The sequence below is a fragment of the Choloepus didactylus genome, chromosome 19 (genome assembly GCF_015220235.1).
Source record: "Choloepus didactylus isolate mChoDid1 chromosome 19, mChoDid1.pri, whole genome shotgun sequence".
Lineage (NCBI taxonomy): Eukaryota > Metazoa > Chordata > Mammalia > Pilosa > Megalonychidae > Choloepus > Choloepus didactylus.
The window spans coordinates 47,058,875-47,078,741 of NC_051325.1; the positions used below are offsets into that span (position 1 = coordinate 47,058,875).

Here is a 19,867-nt window from a genome sequence, read left to right on the forward strand (position 1 = left end):
GCCTTCAGATGCCACCCTTTTCTGACCTCCCATCTCCTGAAGTCCTGGAAAGGCACCCCACTCCTGTGCTGCCCCCAGGGACTCAAGCCCCACCTCTGCCATGAAGCAGAACCCCCAGATCAAGTCCAGTATGGATGGGAGGGGAGAAATTCAGATGAAGCAAGAGACACAAGCATTTATCCAACAATGACAGAGTCATCAGATACAGAGCGCCTACTGTCTCAGTGGTTGGGAGTGCCTAAAAAATAAACGGAAGGCTGGGAAAGGCATGGGGATACAAGCTATAGTGTGGATGAGATGATTCATGCATAAGTAGCCAAGAAGCAGCCAGAGAGGAAGGCTGGACCAGCAGTCAGCAGAGCACTCACTGAGCCTGTCCTCCCAGTCGAGGCACAAGGGCTCTCCACGCAAGCCACAGAAGAAAGAAAAGCAATTCATACTACTCTACTTGACCATTCCTCAGGAACAGTTCACAGTGGGACTTAGATATCCATCTCCTTTAGTTCTTTGCTAGAGATCTGGGTTCTTTGTTCTATTTTAAAGAATCTAGTGCAAAGCAAGACCTCAAACACAGAGAGGGCTGGAGAGCCCAGGCCCTCCCTTGGAAAAGGTGAAAGAAATTTGTATAATGAATTATCCTGAGCATTAACCACCTTTTGAGGAACAGGCCATGCTAATTACTCCTGGAGTTGGCAAACAGCACTTGAAATGAGCTGCTGGTTATCAGACTTTCATGCTTAGCAGAAGCAGCCATAGCTTCTGTTTAAAACTAAAATCTCATTTGTATGTCACAGTTCAGTGCCAAGGGGAACACAGTCTCACCACTAGGCAGAACAGTGGACACTTCCCTGGCAAAAGGCATTCTCTTCTGCCCTCCCTCCGTTTCCAGGGTGGGAAATCTCCAATCCCCTTGAGGAAACTATGTCGGCATATGTATACAAAGATGCAACAACAGGAACCAAACTACATCTGTTGATGTAGCAGATAAAAGACCCACAGTTGGCAGGGATGTTATCAGAGGACCACAGCATACTGACAGCATCCAACCAGATGGCATCTAACATCTCATTCAGACCTGAGAGTGGATGATTTTATTTGATTGGCTGGAAGACAAAACGATGGGAACATATGAAACAACACTTTACTGAACATGTAGCCATCATAAAAAACAAATTCATAAATCTATCCAACTCCAAAGGGTACCAAGAACAATTGAAGGGAAACCATAACATAGAAATGGGGTTGCTTTATGCTTGCAAACAGTGGAACAGAAAATTTCCATATGGGATAATGAGAATGTACCTGCCTTAAAAATGAGACATTGTTCATTTCAGTCCATCCCATTCTGTTCCATGTTGTTTAATATAAAGCCATAAGGGGTCAGGAAACTAGATGAAGAAATAATACAGTTTGAGACTAGAAGGAAAAGAAAGAATGGGGGTGAGAAGTCAGGAAAATGGAGGACTGCTTTCAAAGTAAGATCCTAGTGTGTCTAGAAAGAAAAAGAACAAAAATAAAATCAATATGGAGTATGTTCATCCACTAGTTTGGATGAATCTGCTCAACTCAAAAAAGGGTTATTTCATAAGTGAACTGAAACGCAAAAGTTGAACGGGGGTAGGGAGGGCAGATTCATGCACAACTTTTATTAACCCCATATGGCCCAAGGAAGCTTTCAACATAAGGATGGCTGTTGCTTTCTCCACAGCTGGACGGCAGAGTTTAGGGTGCAACGCTTTCCTGATATAAATGAGTCTTTTGCTTTAATTAAACCCTTTCTCTCATCAGAGGAAGGAGAAATAATCCCCGTCTACCGCCCCATCCATGATGAACTTTGCTGTCTCTTTTCTGTTTCCAAATGAATTTGGCTTATTAAAAAAGTAATGAGCTATTAATTAACTCTACACTCATACAAAGCTGTTTAATTCTCAATCTAATTAGCAGCAATCTGTTGAAGGATTCCAACGATTATTTTAAATTTGCTAACAGAAACATCTTTTCACTTTTCATAAGTTATTTATAGAAGAGCTCGCATTGGATCCTGCTTGATTTTTAATTCGATAACATTTTTATTAAATGTTACACCCTTCACCGTCTTTGTGTGACAGGGTTTAGAACTGTCAACATTGGAAAACCCAGGAATAGTATCCTGGGTCAGCTATGTGGCCAAGAAAATATATCTTTCCATCTTTGAAAGAATCTCCAAAGGATGAGCTATGAAGGGCAGGAGGATGCTATCCTTTGATGTCACTCTCAAAGAGGCGGCAAAACTTAAGTATGAGTCAAGGGTAGACTTAAAGCTTCTGGTGGAAAGACCAAAGGCTGGGAGTTATTGATGGAGGTGGAGTTGGCAGGGACAGGAGAAACCATGACACCTACAGAAATGCCTTTTTCAAAACTGATGCAACAAAGAGCATTTCACAACCTCTTGTTTAAGAGACAACATAACAACTAGAATTACATTATGTGTAGTATCGTTATCTAACAATAACAAGTAAAATATCAAATGCTATTTTGCTTGTATGCTCTTTATGATATGCATTTTCTGTATACATTACAATTATATAAGTACATATTACTACAGGGCTATATACTTCAAACCATGAAATAAATATACCCACATATACACACACACACTTTACATAAAATAAAATGTGTTTATACAGAGGCATTTTTATTCTTCTCTATACAACCTAAGGGATTAGATTATTGTCAGTATGCCACTCTCTATTTCTCCAAGTTATAATGTAAGGCAAACCTATTTCACACTTGGTATTACTGTTGAGAATTACCCAGAAAAACAACTGAGGGAGGAAGCAGCAGATCCAGTAACCAAACGGTTATTCTCTCCTTTACCCTTCCCCTAGTAACTGAAGGAGAATGGGAAACCTTTTCCCAGACCATCTCCCACTCCTCCTCCTTGGAACACAAAGAGGCAACAAGCATGATGGTTAAGGAGCCAAACTGCCCGGGTTCAAATGCCAGCTCTGCCCTTACTAGGTGTTGGACTTTGGGCAACATTGAACCTCTCTGTGCCCCATTTTCCTCCTCTGAAACATGGGGATAATAATAGTACCTCCTAGGGTCATTATGGGGACTAAGTATGTTCATATCTGTGAACCCCTTAGAACTATGCCTGGCACATAGTACATGCTCTATAATTGCTAAATAAAATGAACTCTTGGTGATCACTTCTCCCTGTAAAATATGTAGCCCTGGAGATACTGCAAGGACACTATCCCACTGATAACAGAGAAAAACAAACAAACAAACAAAAAACAGTAGCTCAAGTTTCAGAGAATATTTGGTCACCATGTAGAATTTCTTGTAAGCATATTTTTTCTGTTTCCTTTTTGAGAAAACATAGGTACAGTGTTAAATGGCTTATATTTTGAGCCTTTGCTGGTGTTATTATTTATTAAATGTCATTAGTCATTAAAATGCTAATAATTCACTAGGTTTTTAAAAAATTAAACACAGGACCTTGAAAAAATTAAATTTAAATAAGTTGACTATTAATGGAGAGGGAAGCCTCAGGGAGTACCTTCTAGAAACTAGTTATTTATTTATTTTACAAAAAAGCACAGTCATTATAATAGCATCGGTAATAAATGTGATAAAAGCCAGTGTTTGTTAAGCACTACCCAAGTGCTAGGCACAAAGCCCAGCGGTCACCTGTACCATCTTATTTGCATATCTGGATGTGCTTTGGAAATGCCTGCCAGGGGCCCTCTCCTCTCTGGATGACTTCTCACTCACACCTCCTTTCCCCGGTAGCCAGTGCCCTGGGCAAGACATGGCTTCCCCCTTTTTGGGAGGAGATGCCCAATTCCAATATCCCTGCCCTAGAAGGTCAAGCAGGAACTGAGAAGGTCGCAGGGGACAGGTGTGGCCAAGCAGATGGATGAGGGCTGCTCCTGGCTGAGACCTGAAGCTGGGGCGAAGCTCCTCCCACGGGCCTGTATGTCCAGCCCCGTTCACCAAGGTCAGCAAGCACACAGGCATCTAGATCCAAACCCCCATCACGGCAAGTTATCTGGGGGTTCTCTACTCTCACCTGTGTCACCTCATCAGAGGCCCTGGTTTCCCTAGGTTACCCCATTGATGATGCCATAATGCAATGGTTCCCACCCAGGGGCCATTTTGTTGTCCCCCTCCCCGCCGACCTCATCCCAGTCTGGAGATAATTTTGGTTGTCACTTGTGGGGGTGGGGAGCAAGGGCAGTACTGGCATCTAGTGAGTAGGGGCCACGGATGCTGCTAAACATCCTGCAAAGCACAGGACAGCCCCCCACAACAAAGGACTGCCTGGCCCCACATGTCAATCCAAACCCCAATTTAAACCAAGGTTGAAAACCCTGCCCTTGAGTGACTTACTGTTCTAGTTTGCTAATGCTGCGGAATGCAAAACACCAGAGATGGATTGGCTTTTATAAAAAGGGGGTTTATTTGGCTACACAGTTACAGTCTTAAGGCCATAAACTGTCCAAGGTAACACATCAGTAATCGGGTACCTTCACTGGAGGATGGCCAATGGCGTCCAGAAAACCTCCGTTAGCTAGGAAGGCATGTGGCTGGCGTCTGCTCCAAAGTTCTGGTTTCAAAATGGCTTTCTCCCAGGACATTCTTCTCTAGCAAGCTTGCTCGTCTTCAAAACGTCACTCACACCTGCACTGAGTTCCTTCTCTTTGAGTCAGCTCATTTACATGGCTCCACTGATCAAGGCCCACCCTGAATGGGCAGGGCCACACCTCCATGGGAGTATCCCACCAGAATCACCACCCACAGCTGGGTGGGGCACATTCCAAGCAAATCTAATCAGCACCAAAACATCTGCCCCACAAGACTACATCAAAGATAATGGCGTTTGGGGGACACAATACATTCAAACCGGCACACTTACCAACAGCACAGCCTTTGAGTCCAGACAGGCCCTGGCCATGGCTCCAATACAAGCAAGTGACAATCACTGAGACTCGCTTTTCTCATCTGCAGAATAGAATCTGAGGAAACTGCATGAAAATCCCCTAGCACAGTAGCTGCAGCAGCTACTATCACAGGTTTGTCCTCCAAGAAATCAACCAGACCATTTTGGAATCTCAATTTTCTGTTGGTGTCACCTCTAGGTACTAGTTGAAAACCTTGCCTCTGGGCAAGGAGTTCCAAACAGTGACTCTAATTGATCTTTACAGGGAACTGAACTCATGAATTTGGCCTCATTAGCACCACATACAAATCAACTGCATTGGCCAAATGAAGGCACCAAAGAATGGCTTTGCCATTTAATAACATTTGACAGCTGGCTCAACACAATCAAAGCATGACAATCACAGACCAGGCCTCTGGAATCATGCCTCTCAACTCCCATACAGACCCAGGGACTCCCAGACTCCCCCGTCGAGGCCATCCAGTCCTGATGAATGTTACAAACCAGAATACACAGGATGGTGGGATGAGCTCAGACACACAAAATACTCAAGGACCTTGCCTTAGACAGTGTTCCTTAAATGTTATCAATATTGATATCACTAAATCAATGGCATATTAGAACTGCTCCAAAGCCCGAAAGTTATTTCTCAGACACACCTATGAGATAATAAATAAGGGCCAGTCTCTCCCTCCAGTCTTATTTACTCAGGTAATGTCTATTCATGCTTGAAGTCTTAGCTCACCCACCACCTCCTCCAGGAAGCCCTTCTGAGTGGACCCTTATCCCAGGGCCAGTGCCCCTCTGGGTTCTTATAATATACTGTGCTTACCACCATCACAGCTGGTTTCTTGGTCTACTGTTTCTCTTTCTTGTCCACCGCAAGTTTGTGTGCTCCTAATTGCAGGGAGTATGTTTTTGTTCACATCTATGTTTGCAGCATATGGGAGGGGCTAAGCAAAAAGTACATGCCACTGCTGGAGGGCCACCAATTGTGGACTCCATGTGGGCTGAAATGTGCCCAAGACAGATGGCTCTTGCCACCAAAGTGGTGGCCCCAAACTCAGTGGCTTAATCAAAATCAGTGGTTTAATCCATGGCTTAAAATGAAAAGCATTAATCTGTGCTCACATATCTGCAGGTTATCTGGGGCCAGCTGATCTGGGCTTGATCCAGCTGGGTTTAACTGGGCTGCAGATTGGGTCAAGATCTGCCCCACATGGCTCTCATCTTCCGTGGACCAGTGGACCAGCCACAAAGTCCTTCTCACAGCAAAGACAGAAATACAAGAGGGACAAGCAGAAACACACAATGCTGCTTAGGGACCATGCACAGACACTTCTACCTATAATTCACTGGCCAAAGCAAGTCCCACGGCTGGTCTAAACCATGGTGGGGAAGAATGCTACATCTCAACTGGGAGGAAGTGCAAAGTCATGTGGATGGAAGGTAGCCTAAAGAATTAGGAACAATCCAGTCTAGCAAAGGATCTTTAAGGCCAAAGCAAGAGCTGTTTTTAAATACTTCTGGAGGCTTTGCGTATTTATGGATGTTTATCCCAAACTCCCCCTAGGAAGATTCAGAGCCTGTGCCTTTGGTTACAGCATGTTACATCTAGCACCGTGCCTGGCAAGTGCTGGTTACTAAATGGCCCAAGGTCACACTAGAGAGAGCAGTGCTGTCTACAAACCAAGGCCTAATGCCAAAGCCCACCACACCTTGCTGCTCCCCAACAAAACCAACCAAACCAAGAAAGAAAATACAATCTCTGAAGCCTTGCTGGAATCGTATTTTCCTGTCCCAAATCTAGGTTTTGCAATCAGTGACAGAATATAAAGAACTCTGTTTAGGGGGTGGGGAAGGGGCGGAAAGAGCAGCCAACAGCCAGCCTCGGGTATTGAGCGATGTCCCCAAGCTCAACCCCTGCCACACACCGAAGGGACAGAACCTCTCAGACACTCAGTGGGCCCGAGACCAAGGCATTATGACTCAGAATCAATTTCAGAAAATAAGTTCATTTTAGTGGCAAGAGCCAGAGAGCCAGTCCTGCCTTCTTAGGGCAAACATTTCCAAAACATTCCCAGTTTAGCACCAAGTCCAGCAGTGCCAGGTTTGCTCCAACACAGACAACATTGATATAAAGCAGCCTGCTCTAATTTGAGGTCAACCTCACTTTTTCCTAGGGAAATACGAAGATTTGTGTGTGTAAATCAAAATCAGAGGCCCAAATTGTTCTGTTCCTTTGGTGATTACACAGCATGCACATTCGAATCAGCTCAGCCGTACATAGCTTGGTCTACCTCTATTACAAAAAAAAAAAAAAATTGTTTTATGAACTACAATGCATTTATCTACCATGAATTCAGAAATAATTATTTTGTGATTGAGCTAAGGCAAACTTTTCTATAAAGGGCCAGAGAGTAAATACTTTCAGCTTTGCCGCTGCAGTGCAAATAAACGAATTAATTCGTAAATGGATGAATGTGGCTGTGTTACAACGAAACTTCATTCACGGAAACAGGAGGTGGGATGGATTTGGTCCATGGGTGATATTTTGTTGACCCCTGATCTAAAAGGGTGAGAATATATTTGGCTAAACATAGAAAAGTTGTCAATACCTCCAAGAAGTCAGAGAAATTGTATACAATTTACGTCATTCTATGGCAGCATCTGATTTAAGCATCATCTCCCAAACACCTCACTACACCTGTAATCCTCCTTCTAGAGCTGTGAGATGGGAAATTATGGTTCCATTTTACAGATGAAGATACTGAGCTCCCTAAGCCTGGTGACCCACTCACAATCACACAGACAGTAAGTGAGAAAGCCAGGATTTCAACCAAGGCCTGTGTGAATTCTGGTCCAGTGGTTTTTCAGCATTCTAATAGGGGTCTTTAGGCCCAATGAGTCTAAGATGGTTATACAGCAGAAAATGCCACTTTTATTCCAAGAAAATCATCAGGAATGAACTCAAGTTTATGAGTCAGATGTTCATTAAAGCCCTTTTTTACAACAGCAAAAAAATGTTAACAAAATCTAAATGTCCAATATTAAAGGGAAAGTTGAACAAACTGCAATGTAGCTATTGAAAATAACATTCATAAGTAGGATAACTGTAATTAATAATTGTAAGTAATGATATTGGAAAATGTTCACAATAACATAGTGCAAAAAATGAAAAAAACCAGAAGGCAAAACAGTGGCTAAAGCATAACCCCAATATTTAAGCATGTATATTATATGTATAAAAACCTCTGGAAGCAAACACTAATTGTTTATGATCATTTGGCTCTACCTGGGTTTGGGGACAGCAGGTAATTTTATTTTGTTCTTTGAACTTTTCCGGTGCTGCCAAACTTTATTCAATTTACATATCTGACTTTTACAATCAGAGAAATAGGTTTTTAAAAAGTAATTCATACTTACTTTCTATTCTGTTTTATATTGTTCAACTTCATTGTTTTCTTATAGGTAAGCTGTTCATAAATGAAAATTTTAAAAGTATCCAGTCCATCTTCTGCCCAGCCATGAACCAGAGACCACATCACAAACCCAGGTTTCTAACTCTAGTCTAGCTGAAGAAGTGGTCTCCTGATTGTAGAGAACCAGCCCCTAAGGGCACAGCTGTACACAAATCCTGCCCATGTTACAAACCCTGTAGAGCAAAAACAAACCTTTCTGTTTCAACATTCATCCATTCTATGGTTATTGGCACACACACACTCACACAAACCTTACCACTGACATTATGTGTAATATTCCACCAAATCCCAGTTTCAGTGTTTCCAACAAGTCCTGTGTGGTTTTTGTATTACCTGAGAGGTAAGCAGTGAGGCAGGAGTTTCCTCCAAGCACCTGAGAAGCAGTGACACCTGAGAGCAACATCAGGCAATCAGTTACCAGAAGAACCAGGCTTGCATCCCCTGCAGCTTGCCATTCTCATTCTTAAACCAGAAATCAGAACCACATGTTCACCACCCACCGAGTTAAGAGGAGCTAATGAGAAAGTAATGAAACCACAAAGTATATTAATTACATAAAGAGTGAGCCTGTCATTACTACTGGTGATAACACCAGGGATAGCTCCTTTATGTACCACTTTCAAATCCAGGTTTTAGAAAATGATTATCTTGGAAATTGATTATCTACTTCAGCATTAGAGGAAGACAATGTGTACCTATTGCTTTATTTTTTAGAGACACTTCTTGATTAATCCATGCCCAGAGAGAAAGGAGCAGCAGGAAAAATTCAAAATGGTAGACGTGAAAAAATAATTTGCTTTTGGATTTCATTTTTTATGCTGACACTTGAATATGAATTTCCTTGGACTTTTAAAATTCATAATAATAATAACAACATCATAGGGAAGCTAGAAAAATAAGAATGAGAGCCCTAACTTACCAAGCACTTGTTATGTACCAAACACTTGATTTGTCATCTCACATAAATCTTGACAGTATTCTATGAGGATAGTGCTATGAAGCCCTTTTTACAGATAAAGACACTGAGGTTCAGAGAGGTTGAGTAACTCGCCCAACATTACACAACTACTAAGTGGTTGAGCCAGAACTGAAACCCAGTACGGAGCCTCCAAAACCATTGCTCTTGATCACCAAGATATTCCTCATCATTATAAGGTTCTAGAAACTCCCTAACCTTAGCATGCTTCAGAATCCCCTGGGAGGGCTTGTTTGAACAGACTGAAGAGACTGCTGGGTCCCACCCTCAGAGTTCCTGTTTCAGTAGGTCTGGGGCAGGGCCTGAGAATCTGCATTTCTCACAAGTTTCCAGGTGATACCAAGGAGGCAAGCCCAGGGACCACATTTTGAGAATCACTGTTCTAGAAGGTGGCAATCATGTCTTACTTATCTATGTATCTGAAGGCCCTGGCCCAGCACCTAGGAGATAAGAGACACATCATAAATGATTGTTGAAAACTCTTATCCCCACTTGGCACCCCATGCTGGCCCAGAAAATCTTGCCTCTCGAGCTGCTGCAGGCTAATGTGGGTGAACCTTGTGACACCCCTGATGTGGTGAGGGCATACAAAAAGGTAATGTTAGAGAAGTGCCTGTCCATGAACGTGAAGGGAGCAAGTGGTTTCACAGATCACTGTCCACCTTCCCCTGTGCCCACCTGTACCTTCCTTTAATCACTAGATAGAAAAGTCAACAGAAGGGAAAGAGTAAAACTTTCCTGGGCTGCATGTTGCTCCCAGACAATGAAGCCAGTTCTTATTCTGTCTCTCTAAATACCCAGGCAGGTACTGATAACTGAAGACAGTCTTAAACTGACTGTACAGGCAAGTATGCCAATATCCTTGATTATAACACTTCCCACACTGGGTCTTTTGGAATGCATGTTGTGGCAGAAATTGCTGGTTGTCCCTCATATCTATTTTTCTCTTTCTCTTTGAATAACAGTGCCCCAGTTTTTAGCCAAGCACTATGTTGTCCACATGTGCAGATAATCATTTAATTAAGTTCTGAACAATATGATATAAGCAGAGGTAGACCTTCCGAGGAGTCTTTTTTAAAGGGAAGGAATTTGCCCTTCTCTGTCTTTTTCTCCATCATGCAATTCCATAGGCAATGACTGGAACTCAAGCAGCCCTCTTGGACCACGAGGTCCAGGGCCATCAACCCCATGGATGGCAATGGAGTAAGCTAGAAGGAGCCTGGGACCCTTTCAATTTTGTGTCACCATGAGACAAACTAGATTATCCTCCTCTGTGACAGCTTTTACAAGAGGCAGAATTGAACTTTCATCCTGTTTTGGTCGCTGTTATTTTCAGGCTTCTCTTTTATGCAGCTGAACTTAATCCTAACTAGTACATAGTTGTTAACAGGCACTTTGACCCAGCTGAAAGACCACTGGACCTGGTTTAGTCACTCTCTTGTAGTGTATCCTAAGGCAAGTCACTTCAGTCCCAGGTCTCAGTTTTAAAGAGGAAGAAAACTGCATTTTAATTGCTTCAAAAGACTTTTGTGAGACTTGAATTATTTTATCTAGTTCTGATACACTTTATGAAATACAAAGCCCACAAAAAATGTAAAGGATTTTTATTTCCTACACATAGGGGAAATTTTATAAAAGAAACAAAATGGAGAAAGCCAAGTATGAGAAGTCTATTCTAATTAAGGAGAAGGGACTGAACCAGACCATCAGGTTCTCCGTTCATCTCTGCCAAGTCACCTTCTCCAATCCCATCCAGGTCATTCTTTATTTTCCAAATGAGAATTTAATTTTTCTCTAACACCATTATTGCATCCAAATTAAATATTTATTGGGCTGAATATCAATTGACTTTTAGAAACATTTGAAATTTATGAGCTAACACAAAGTAACTCAATAATTGTAAATTTCACACCCAAGCTTTGTAATCAATTACTGTTTAGTAATGATAAAAGCGCACATTCTTCTCAGGAGACCCTGGTCAACTATAAATTAGATTCTGCACACACAACCAGCTGGCAACATCTCCACATCAGTTTTGTCTCTCCTGTGGAATTTCCGAGGCCAGGGATCAACCCCAGGTTGGCTTCTCCTAGCCATGCATTTGGACCCCGGTTCATTCATCAGTCAGCCTGTGCTGAGAGTAGACCCAATGACAGCTCAAACAAAACATGATTCAGAAGGTAAATCACATGGAAGTAAAACCTCATAACCCAGCTCAGAGGCTGCAGGATGTGTAGGTATGGAGCCAACAGATACGGGGCTGCACCATCTTTCCTGACTTCATCTACCCAACAAACAGTTATTGACTGCCTACTATGTGCCATGCAAATCAACATCAGTGTATGCAACAGGCAAAGACACCTGCCCCCCAGAGGATGAGAATAAGTTGCAATGCACAGTAAACAAAAATTGAAATCAACAAGCAAAGTAAATTGGGCTGAACATCGATTGACTTTTAGAAATAAAGATTTGAAATTCATGAGCTAACAGAGGGTTGGAAAGCCAAAAGTGCTATTAAAAAAAAGCTTTATGAGTTAAGTATTATCCTAATTTTATAAATAAGGAAATTAGGGTTCACTCTTTTGTTGCTCAGCTCAGATGTGCCCTCTCTAAGCCAACTCTGCAAATAAACTCACTGCCCTCCCCGCTATGTGGGACTTGACTCCCAGGGGTGTGAGTCTCCCTGGCAACAAGGGATAAGACTCCCAGGGATGAGCCTGGCCCTGGCATCGTGGGATTGAGAATGCCACCTTGACCAAAAGGGGGAAAAGAAATGAAAGAAAATCAAGTTTCAGTGGTTGAGAGATCTCAAATAGAGTCGAGAGGTCAATCTGAAGGTTATTGTTACATTACATAGATATTCCTTTCTAGTTTCTAGAGTATTAGAATAGCTAGAAGGAAATATCTGAATCTGTTGAATGGTAATCCAGTAGACTTGATTCTTGATGATAACTGTATAATTACACAGCTTTTATCAGATGACCGTGTGATAGTGAAAACCTGGTAACTGACACTCCCTTTAACCAGTGTATGGGCAGATGAGTAATAAAATAAAACCAAAAAATATATATAAGTAATAAGGGGTTAAGGAGTATGGGATGGTTTGGATATTTATTCTTTTTTATTTCTTTTTTTTTAATATTTCCTTTATTTTAGAGGAAAGAAAATGCTTGAAAATTGATTGTGGCAATGAATGCACAATTATGATGATACTGTGAGCCACTGTGTACTGTGGATAGATTATATGGTGTGAGAATGTATTTCAATAAAATTGCATTTAAAAAAGAAATAAAGAAATTAGGGTTCAAAGAGAAGTAGTAACTTGCTCAAAGTCAGAAACTAAGTTAGACAGGGGCCTTGAACACAATCTACCCGATGCCAGATTCTAACTCCTAGCTACTACCCACACCAAATGAGTGGATGAATGAACAAGCTTACACAACCAATTTTGACCTCATTTCTCACTGACTGAAGAACAGAAATTCCTCTTAATAAGTTCCCCCATGTCATTTAGAGACCCTCCTACTGCAGCAAATAAAGCTACGCTTAAAGGAACAACCCACAGCTAGAGTGGGAGGTGGACACTAGCTCCTATCAGCATCCACCATGCTTAAATCTAGACTTGGCTTGGACAAAATTTCCATTGTAATTTCTGTGTGATAAATGCTGGCATTATTTTCACTCTGAAAGAAACTTAAAGCAATTGTGTGCATCATTGTTCATTTGAAACCTTCTTTGTCTTCCTAGGCCTGATCAACTCTAAGAGAATGCTTTTAAATTTGGCTTCTACTAAAACCAAGCCTGGTAGAAGCAGGCTTTGAAGCCCTCAGGGAGACCTCTGTCACAAACCCACAGATTCTAGTAATTGATTTGAGAGCTTTTAAGTGAGCTCAGTGATTACATTTGGAATTCTTTTATATTAATTATTAAAGGCAAATTATGTTGTTGAAAAGGAAAGTCGTAAAAAGATGGTAATTTAATGAAATAGGTTAAATAGGTTAGCGAGGCATTCTGGATAAAGTAATTGATTTAAAAAGTGAAAGGCATCTGGGAGAAGGTTTGTCAAAAATGGATTTAAATGACTGAAAACCATGTACCTAGTCAGTGTTTACGTGTTGCTTGAAGATAAAAAGAAAGTACTGAGAATTTGGCAGAATCTGACCAACTCTGAAGGAAAGGAATTTTTTGCAGGCCTGTGAAACCAGCGGGATTTGCCCACTGGTATAGCCGTCCCCGGCTGGAGCCTCCCTGCATCGCTGGTGCTTTATAACTGTCAGTGGAAAAGTTCACATGAGAAAAAGAAATTCACCAGAACATTCATTTTTCTTGGGTTGTCCCTTTTCAAAAGAGATGCCAATACTTCCAGACAATATGGAAAGATGTTACGAAAGTCAGAATACAGGCTTCATAAACACTGTACAATGTTATTTAAAACCCTGGAAAATGGGCTTGGGTTTGAAGAATGATGCCACCACCTCAGGTCCTTCCCAATCTCCCTTTCACTTTCTCAGTAGGAGGAGATGGCAGCTCATGATAGCATCGTGATACCAGAAAGCATGCGAATAGTACTTTACTAGTTGTAGTAGCATTTACTACTAGTGGTAAACATTTGTAGAATGCTTCCTAAGCGCCTGGGTCCCAGAACCATCACTTGAGGGATGGCTGCCCAACTAGGAGCATCTGCATTGGATTTTGCATGAGCAAGAACTAGACCTATGATTATTCTTTTCATTCCTTCTTCCCACAGCAATAGGAAATTAAATAAGGCAAATGTGAAATATTGGTGGGGTAAGATTTCTTATGGTTGTGAGGTTTTATCCCCCTCCTTGGGATTCCTCCTAAACCCTAGGTAAGAAAAGATTTGCAGTCACAAGAAAGGCTCACCGCAGAACACTGCTAGGACACATCACCACCCTAGCGTACCTGCTGGCATTAACACAAGCCAGAAACATTAACAGCTGACTGTAGGGCGAGCTCCTTGGCCATCCCCTAGCCATGTTACTGCAGTCAGGAGCATCAGCTAGAAGAGGAGATGAAGCAGAAAGCCCAGGTTATCAGGTTAACACACAACTCAGCACAGATGTGGCTTCCTGTGGCCCACCTGGACCCGGTTAGAGGTTAGAGATCCAGGGGTGAGGATTGAGGATGGAACATGTCCTTTTCCCACTCAAGATTCCAAAGGGAATTTCATCATGGGAAGGGGTACTGTTGAGGTGAGAGGGTCTGGGGCCTTTCTCTGTCTTTCCAGGCCATACTTGGGCTAATTGCCACCTCTCATTGCCTTTGATCCATCTCCCTTTGATTGACTGTTTTTCCCAATTTTCTTCCCAGGACCACATATCTGGATACCCTGGGATATTTCCTAGCTCTTTCACAGTGACAACTGCCCTGAAATCAAATGAGCTTGGAAGGTGTCACACTTTCCACAGTAGTAGTGATGGCCCAGTTCAAAGTTCATTGTATTCTCAGGAATGAGCATGGGAAAGCAATGTTAGTTGGACACCTTGTTCCAGAAAACACTCAAGGTGGAGTCAAAGCCCCCAGTTCCTGGCTGCTGAAGAAGGAATTCAGGGTAGAATTTTTTCCATAGAAAGTAACTTTGGATACACTCAGGCACTTAGAAAAGTTCTCAGATATTCCTTAGCTCCAGACATAAAACAATGTTTCTAACCTTTTATGCAGGTATATGGACAGTGCATTTCCAAACCATACATATCCTCTCAGAATAAGCTCTCCTTCATCACAATTATAAACTGCATATAATTAAATTATATATATATATTTATATATACATATATGTGGTTATGGATATGGACATAAAGATGGATATAGATACACAGAGAGAGAGTGAGGGACTTTCTGTCCATCTGTCCTAGAAAGCTGTAAGTTTATTGAGGGTCCTCCATGAAGATAAAGCTTGTTTTATTGTTACCACCTAACCCCATGCCTAGCCAGGTCATTAATAAATATTAGTTCAGTGAAGGCTGGATCTTTGATTTCAGACCCTGAAATCATAGAGGATGGTCGTATGGAGTTAAGATATAGATGGCTTCCCTAGCATTTACCCTTCAGCCCTTCCAATAGGCTCAAATTCTTGGAAGGCAGAGTTCGGTCCCTGATATCAAGGCCACTCCTTGTGATCCTTCATATTGTGCACTGCAAAAGGGCACCCTGGAAGGAGGGCAAGGGGTCTGAAATCCAGCCCACCATGCACTTGGCCACAGGGGGCTGCATCTGCTGGGCGGAGCCCCTCTCTCTAATTTGCACACCAACCATATAACTAGCTACAGCCTTATCTCACATGCCTTTCCTGACCCCGCGTTTTTCCCCCCCTGGAAAAGGCAAGCAATGTGCGATTCTTTCTGGACAGCCTCCCGGTTCTTCCTGCCAAACAGAGAGCTGCATTTAGCTGCTGAGGTTCTCCTTCACCTCCACTTCCACTTCCTCTCCCCAAAGAGATCTTGGAGGATTTGGGGATACAGAATCAAGAGAACAAAGAGAAAGGGACAGAACTAGAGAGGCAGAGGACAAAAGGAAAGAATTTAGGCCAAAAAAGCTAAGCTGACTCATGTAACAAAGACTTTACAAGTGGGGACAAGAGCAGGAGGGAAAGGGGAAAAGAAAGTTGTGACACATGTGTGAGGATTCCCATCAATATTCTTTGAGAGCTGTGAGTAAATAATTAAATGCCCTTTTAATTACCTTTGTGCTCCCAGAACACAGTGTCATTCAGAGTCTGAACCACATGGTTTTAGTGGTTGTATAGGTTACGTTTCACTAAACCACAGATGATAAATTCCAGAAAACTATACAGATACGAAGGAAAGTGAAAAAATTCTGGAACATACTGCCTTGTCCACCACCCCACTCCCCACCCCTGGCATAATGTTCATCAGGTAGAGACAGAAATTTAAAGAAACCTGGTTCCAAGGCTTGGGGACTGGATTAAAAACCAAACCTGCTGACCTACCCGATAGCCATAGCCCGAAGAGATCAATGCATCGCCACCCGCTATGAATAACACAATTGCCCCTTTCTGTTTCTCAATAAACATGACTTCTCAACAGGTCACATTCTGTTCACAGAAGATTAACGATTAAAAGGGAGAAGGGGGCTTTTCACGAAGATGGCGCTGAAAGCAAAAGAAGGAAGCCCCTGCCCCTCCCAAAACCCAAGCCAAAGCAAAGGCTTTGAAAGCCAAGAAGGAAGTACTGAAAGGTGTCCACAGTCACAAGAAAAAGAAGATCCACACTTTACCCACATTCCAGCAGCCCAAGACGCTGCGTCTCAGAAGACGTCCAAATATCCTCGGAAGAGCGCCCCTGGGAGGAACAAGCTTGACCGCTATGCCTTCATCAAGTTCCCCCTGACCACTGAGTCAGCCATGAAGAAGACTGAAGACAACAACAGACTTGTGTTCACTGTGGATGTCAAGGCCAACAAGCACCAGAGCAAACAGGCTGTGAAGAAGCTCTATGACACTGACGTGGCCAAGGGCAACCCTGATCAGGCCTGATGGAGAGAAGAAGGCATATGTTCGATTGGCTCCTGACTATGATGCTTTGGATGTTGCCAACAAAATTGGGATCATCTAAACTGAGTACAGCTGGCAAATTCTAAATATAAGATTTTTGACCATAAAATAAACAAAATAAAAGGGAGGAGGGGGACAGGAATTATTTTTTTACATACTACGAAACAAAGAGAGAAAAACATCAAGAGCCTCTGGAGGCACACACCTCTGAAAATTTTCAGAAGAAATTTTCAAAAATCCATTCATCAGGCTTAAAAGAGTAAAAGATTCCAATGGTTCCATGAGTCAGTGCAGAGACTCAGAAGGAGAGAGAAGGCAAAGATGAAAATGCAACAGATTTGGTGAGATGAGGAAGAATTTCCAAGAAAAAATAAACAAAAAGAGGTGTATATGGTACTGAAAGCAATATAGTTTTCAAAAAATCAATGAAATACAGAAAAGCCCAGAAACAAGCCAAAATATAAAATAATGTAAAACATCATATCGTTGGCTTTTCAAATCAGTGGGGATAGGACAAATCTTTAGTAACTGGTACAGGGACAGCTGGCTGAGCACCTGGATACAAACACATTTAGGTTCCCCAGACCTCGCCTACACCAGTGTGACCTGGGTTTCCCCAGGCCACACCTGTCGGGTGCACAGATAAAGAGACATTCCTGGTTACAGTTCAATAACACTGACTCCTGTCTTACTGCTTCATAGCACCTCCAGCCCCTGAGACGTACCCCAAGTACTGCTGGGCATCCCCAGGAGAGGTTTTGTTTAATTACACACCTGTCACCCATCCCACTGCCAATGCCAAGACCTGGTACGGCTTCACAAGCAGCATCCCAGATGTCCTGGGATACTCCTGGGGACAAGCGTCACCATCATTCATGACGAAATTGGGAAGAGGTGCTCTCCCCGCTTCTTTTATGCTTTGTTTCAGGACAGAACTGTTTTTTTCCCAATATGCTGTAGACTTTAGCAAAACGGCTTTTATACTCTTTTCGCTTTTTGGAATTTTCTTATTTTCCTGTAATGATTATGTATGGCTTCTATAACAATAATAAAAAACAAACATGACAGAAAATAAAGCAAACTCCCTTAATTAAATTCAAGTTTTAAAAATGTTTTCTTTTCTGTTTAAAATAAAAATATCCTCTCTGTTATCAAAGAACTATACGTCAAGAAAAGCTTTCAACCTAGATGGACTCCTTGGTGGTGTATTTCAAACCTTTATGGAACAGGCATTTCCCATTTATTTGAGCAAGATTTTATTTTTTAAACAAAGCCAGCATAATACTAATAACAGGACTTGACAAAGACCAGGAAAAAAAAAAAGAGGACTCCAGTCTAACTTAAAAATATAAACAAAAATTCTAATTAGAAACTTTGAAAAACATTTTTTAAAATAACACACAATGTCCTAATAGGGCTCATTCCAGGAACAGAATCTATTTAAATAATCACCATATTAATATACGAAAGAGCAAATATTTGATGGTGAACTCAATAGATATCAAAAAAGCATTTAATTAAATTCCTCCTCTATGACCGAGTTAATAACAAAAAAAATCAATAAATTGAAATAGGACTCTTGCTTAATCCATTAAAAAAGTCACACACACATACTCACAATCACCACCACCATCACCACCACCAACAACAACCCCACCACATCACAAAACAATCAGCACCAGACTTAAGGAAAAACTCAAGAAGTGTTCCCATCAATGAAAGGAAAAAGTACAGATGCCATTATCATCACTGGTACTTAACATGGTACTCTAAGTGCTACTTCATTGCAGTTAGAGAAGAACAAAATAAGTAGTACACACTGGAAAAGAGACAGAAAAACCATTTTCATTTGTAGCTGATGACTATATACTTGAAAAACCCAAAAGAATCAACTGAAAACTAACAGAAAAAAAAAAAGAGATTTCACTAAGACAGTTGACTAAAAAAAAATAAATAAACCAAGAATAACTATATAGAAAAAAAAATAGAAAAAGATGCTTCTCAAAAGAACAAAAATAAACAAAATATGCAGGAATGAATTTTACAAGGAAAAAATACAAAACCCTGGAGGGTTTTGACTGGAGGACAAATGGAAAACCACAGAATCCATTGAATATGTTAATCTTGGATAATTTGTAATATCCAGGTTTTGATAACGTAGAAGTAAGAATCAGCAGTAAAGAATGATTACTTTAAGGATTGGGGGTAACAGGCACTGCCAACAAATAAAACACACTCTAATGCTGCAGTGCAGGAAAAGACCAAGCAATAGAACAGAACAGAGTATCCAGACATTGACCTGAATTGATAGAATTGATAGGAAAAATAAGATAAAAGAGACATTTCAAATCAGTAGGGGACATAGCGGGGATACAATAAATGATGTTAGGACAACTAACTAGTCATTTAGAAAATCTGGATTGAAGATAAAGATTGGAGGAAAAGGGAAAGCATTTTATCATTGTGCCAGCTTGAATGTATTACGTCCCCCAAAACACCATTATCTTTGATGCAATCTTCTATGGGCTGACATATTAGTGTTGATTAGATTGTAATTCGTTGATTGAGTGTTTCCATGGAGATGTGACCCACCCAACTGTAGGTGATAACTCTCATTGGATAGTTTCCACGGAGGTGTGGCTCTGCCCATTCAGCATGGGCCTTGATTAGTTTCCTAGAGTTATATAAGCACTATATAAGCTTGCTACAGCCAAGAGGGACACTGAAGAATGCACAGGAGCTGAGAGAGGAGCTGCAGATGAGAGACAGTTTGAAGAAGGCCATTGAAAGCAGACTCTTGCTCCAGAGAAGCTAAGAGAGGACAAATGCCCCAAGAACAACTGAGTGTGACATTTTGAGGAGGAGCTGAGGCCTAGAGAGGACCATCCTGGGAGAAAGCCATTTTGAAATCAGAACTCTGGAGCAGACACCAGCCACGTGCCTTCCCA

General features: G+C 41.6%; 1 protein-coding gene across 8 annotated transcripts in view; it reads right to left on the bottom strand.

Annotated features, from left to right (window-relative positions):
• Window positions 1-19,867, bottom strand: part of PTPRT (protein tyrosine phosphatase receptor type T) — a 1,173,155-nt gene that overhangs the window by 1,059,015 nt on the left and 94,273 nt on the right. The window lies entirely within an intron of this gene.